General features: G+C 36.9%; 1 long non-coding RNA gene across 2 annotated transcripts; it reads right to left on the reverse strand.

Annotated features, from left to right (window-relative positions):
• Nucleotides 1-1637: 1637 nt before the first annotated feature.
• On the reverse strand, nucleotides 1638-4127 carry LOC110093555. 2 transcript variants are annotated; one of them, XR_002302732.2, is made up of 2 exons: nucleotides 2434-4127; nucleotides 1638-1959 (listed from the first exon to the last, which is right to left on the reverse strand). It is a non-coding gene; the product is annotated as an uncharacterized LOC110093555 (long non-coding RNA). The 2 variants fall into 2 exon arrangements; XR_002302731.2 differs by having other exon boundaries at nucleotides 2043-4127.
• Between the last annotated feature and the right edge of the window lie 976 nt (nucleotides 4128-5103).

A 5103-nucleotide genomic window follows, 5' to 3' on the forward strand; every position in this document is an offset into this window, starting at 1 on the left:
AATATCATATATATATCTTGCTTGCATTTGAATACCGAGAGAAAGAGCATAGCCAAAACCAGCTGCCACCTCTAAAATTCTTTCAATGCCCACTCTGTTCGTATTCATCCTCAAACATCCATATGATCCTCATCACTTATAAGATCGTCCACTCCTTAGCCACCTCAACGAAGATCTACAATTTCATAGTAATTACTACAATACATCGATCATCACCCCTCGTTTCGTTGATTCCTCTCTCCTTTCACAATTCTAATCCCCTTTCCATTCGCAGATCAGGTTCTAATGAGCAACGTTAAAGCATTGTCAATTACCATATCATCATCACCATCATCCTGTCACTTCTCTTTTTTAAATCATTTCAGACAAACTCACACACATAACATATATACATAAACTTAAACCTAGACCTCTTAATTGAAAGCCTAAGCTCTCAACTAATAGGCCAAACAGTTTAATCACTTCTCCTTCTTTGCCCTCCACCTCGACAAGAATCTTCTTTCAACTAAAGCTCTCAAGTCTCAACGAATAGGCCAAGCATTTAATCACCTTCCCCTTCTTTGCCCTCCACCTCGACATGGATCTTAGGTACACTCTAGATTGGTCTGGCCTACAAGGAAACTCGCACTCTGGCTCTCTATTCGAAATTTTTAAGAAGAGGCTGCCTGTGTAGTAATTAAATTCTCTACAAACAGGTCAGAATGACCAAGTAATTATAACACAAACATCTTTTACCCGCCCATTACTACCAAACACACTTATGAGTCCGTTGGCAACTCAGAACCAATCACCTCATCACAAAACTTTATTCTAAAATTTCATCAATCAAAATAAAAGACTTCTCATCAATCAAAAGAAGAAACCTTTTTACGCTTAGAACTTTAAACAAGCCTATTTAAACTTCTGTTGGAAAACATAATTAAAACAAATTAGCAACGACTACAAAAATTCCACAACATATCACAATCTTGAAACCACTTGAATGAAAATCCATTGCTACATATATGACCATTTAAATGAATAAGTTAAATTTAACCTTACAAGGCAGCAATTACAAGCCTCGGTACTATAATGTTTTTTTTTTTGTGGAAGTTTAGGGGCTTGTTTAGGGGCTTCGAACGTGAGTCTCGCGGGAAGAATTTCTTCGCGTCAACCAACGGGGCTGCACGAGCGAGCTCGTCTATAACGTTATACATAAAACAACTTATAATATGGTATTCTACGTTCCACACAAAACTGTAATTCGATAGAACGGATCTTTGGCGGATTCGAACCACCATCCTCTCAGATTACTCACTTGGCTTCACCAAAGAATAATACCTGAGCACTCAACCGTTTTGAGCTTAAAGATCTTCACTATACCACTTCGAACTGCTTAATATACTCCCGCTTCATAATTTTATTTGCATGAATGATGTACGTTTCTAATTAAAAAAAAATTCATTTTTAACAAGTATTCCAAACAGTGCGTTGACATAGAACTAAAATAATTTGTTAAACTTTAAAAAAGGCTTCAAATCTTTGGTGTTCGTTACAAATTTACCAATATATCAAATCTGTGTTCGATAATATATCAAATCTGTGTTGCAAAAAATTATGTACCATCAATTTTTTCAGAAACTGAAAATCATAGTATATTGAATAAAATGCAGCGTATTGAATTATCGAAAAATTAAAGGGCTTACAAATATAATCCCAATTAAACACTACCACTAACATAAGTTTCAACTTATTTGTAGATTCAAACACAAAGGAAAGAAGCAAAAATTCAACCAATATATACAAAAAAGACGAACCTCAACAACATTGATATATAACATGCACGTAGAAAGACAGAAGAAAACAGATCAAGCAAAAATCCTTGATACATTCAACTGAAACGTAGGTCCTCAGTAAATCAGAAGATGTTCCTCCAATGACTATACAACAGCATCTGCAGATCCAAACCGCTAACTTCAACTGTTACATTAAAAGTTGATTCGTAAATCCAATGAATACATCAGGAACTCAAAAACCACTTGAGCATCATCTCGAGCAACAACCTCTATTCTTCAATGAATCCCCCGCCCTTCTTTCGGTTGCAGAATCGTACATGTAGGATCTACAGTTATTCTAAAGAAGATGCTCAAGTTGTTTTTGAGTAGGCCGTGCACGTGTAGGCCGGCTTAAAATCATAACAATTTCTATTACAGATAAAATTAAAATGTTGGAAGACGGACAATCATTTAGTAGAAAATAGAAAAACAAATTAAAACAAATTTTCCCGCAAAATAACAGAACCGCGAAGACTACAGAATATCTAACCGATTTCAAACGTAAAAGAATAGATTTTAATAGCGTTTTTCCATGTACCTTTATTTTGACATACTACCATGAATTTGTTCGATTATACGACCCTTCCGACAGGAGTAACAAACGTACGGTAAAATGTACCTCACACCGGCGTAATGAGCAGGAAAGCTGGTCGACGTACAGACTCACGAGCTTGCACATGACATTTGAGGCGTACGGCGAAGCACAAGACAAGGAAGCCAAATTAAGGGAAGAACCCAGGGTCGAGAACCACCCCATACGATCTTCCCGCAACAACAAAACAAGAATTTTATTACGATATTTGGCCTGCCATGCGAGCTCACCCAACAAGGCATAGGCCGAAAAAACAAAACAACCGACAAAAAATTAACAATTCTTACCTTCAATACTTGACAGCACATCCCTCCACTGAAGATCTTCAAATATGCCCTACGTTTACATTTCTACTACGTAAGAGTTATGATTAGCCAGCGCGACTATAAATGTTGGCTAATAGAAATGAAAAGGATAGACAACAGAATCAGAATTATCTTTACGCCACTGAATCCCTCAGTTTTCTGCAGATTTCATTGTGAAATTGGCCACGGTCCTTCAAAAATTAATCAACTGCAGGAAGGAAATTAAGGAGCAGCACACCAAGAATTGGAGGAGAAGTGCTAAAATATGGAGACCGCAAGATCAAATATATCAGAGATAGTGATTATGGACAGCAGCGACAAAACTGGCTAACCGCTAATGAATTGGCCTGACTCCCCACAAAGAGACCGCTAAATAGATGTTGCTGATGTCGAATCCCACAAAACAACACCATCCTCAACTGCAGATTAAAAATTAAGGAAAAAACAAGATTGCGATATTTATGATAAAATATCTCACATGCATAGCACATCAGGCAAATAGAACAAATCCGTCAAAAATGCTGAAGATATAGCCGAAAGAAAGCAGATCTGTTGGATTCCAATGGATCGGCTTCTTTCACCAGAAAATGGACACAAATTCGAGGACTCTGATATCCTATCCCACCGTAAAAAGTATTTACCGCAACTGCAGAAAAAAAATTAAGAAAACATACCGAATTGACTATAGTTATTATTATAACTATCAAACAAAAACAAATATAGCTATTAATGAGTAAACAAAAAACAAATCCATCAAGAGGTTAAGGATGTTGCCGAAAGAGATCAGATCTAGTTGAATTTCGATGGATCAGCCTCCTTCTCCCTAATATGGACACAGAATCAAGGTTATCGCCACCCTATCCCACGGTAAAATAGTTACTGCATAAAGAAATTAAGGAAAAATAAAGAAATCTAAAGATAATCCTTATAAAACCAAGAAATTGCGCAAACAAAACGGTTTTTGAATAAAGATAAAGGGAAACTTCCAAACAGATCATCTCAGAGGCCACATGCATCTCCGAAGTAAAAGATTTGGCCGTGCTCCAATAGAACGGCAACGCCTCCCGTAGCATAGAAAAAGAATTGAGGACGCTTACACCCTATCCCACCTCAAAATTTATCGATCGCAACTGAAAGCAGAAAAATAAGAAAAAACATAAAAAGAACGAAGCCATCCCTAAAAAATTAAACTATTTCTTATGTAGAAGAACAGATCCTGCAAAACGTTCAAAACATATAACAGACGCTCCGCCAGAGATTGAATCTATCGCTCACGGAGATGAATCTTCAAATATTTGGTTGTTCAACAATATCCTGCCAACCTAACTGGAACCTCATATGACTCAAAAAATAAGATCAAACTAAGCATCTAGACCTAATTCTAAATTACTATGCGAAACCCTAGACATGAAAAGAACGAAGGCGGAGATGGGTATTTATTGATAACTAGGTGCAAGATCAGCCGTTTCCTTAGGCGGTGGAGTTTTGACGGATAGGATGCTACGATCGGAATGTTCTGGGAAGTTGTCGACAGCTCATTAATCACTCCAATTTACATCATTGCATGCGTCAGCAGATTGATTGCTGTAACTTCCTTCCCTGAATTTTAGGTACGTCTTTGATCATTGCCGTTTATTTGTAGTTAGTTTTTTCTTAAGATCAATACAATTCATTGCTACAAATAAAAATGAAATCATATCATTTTTCTGGCGACAGCTTAAATTATTATTTTTAAAATATTTTTTTAATTTTTTACTTTATACTCGATACATCATTAAAAAAAAATATCTTCATCGGGCACGAATCGTGAGGCAAAATTAAGATGAAATCTTTCAAAATTAAAATTGGGGTCATCTGAGCTCTGATTTCAACAAACTTTTAATCGAACTGAACGTCTCGAAAATACGAACCCAACGTTCAACTCAATCAGAACCCAAATGAATCAAAATCATGGACCTGAAGCGCTGATGGAAGGTTTGAACCACAATTTGGATTTCTTTTTTCTGTCACAAAAGGTTTCCAAATGTGATATGCTTATTGATACGGCATAACAAAATTAGTTTGATCGGGCATGAATCTCGAGGCAAAAGTTAGTTGGAAACTTCAAAAATTAATTACGGTCTCCGATTTTAACGAGCTTATGCTCGAATCGAGCGGCTCGACGAGATGAATCTAACGAACATAAGATTGCCTTATTCCGATATCATTAAGGCCTCCAAATGTCCAATGAACGGTGCACGATCGAAGGGTTCAATATCGACCGTCCATTCAAACCACTCCCTATTCGCCCATGATCTCACACCTATTTACGAGCTATGCCACTCCAAAAAAACTATAAATAGAGCCCTCATTCTACACAAAGGGGACTCAAGTGAAGAGAGAGAAGAAGAAG

Source organism: Dendrobium catenatum, unplaced genomic scaffold, assembly GCF_001605985.2.
Source record: "Dendrobium catenatum unplaced genomic scaffold, ASM160598v2 fragScaff_scaffold_450, whole genome shotgun sequence".
NCBI classification, from domain to species: Eukaryota; Viridiplantae; Streptophyta; class Magnoliopsida; order Asparagales; family Orchidaceae; genus Dendrobium; species Dendrobium catenatum.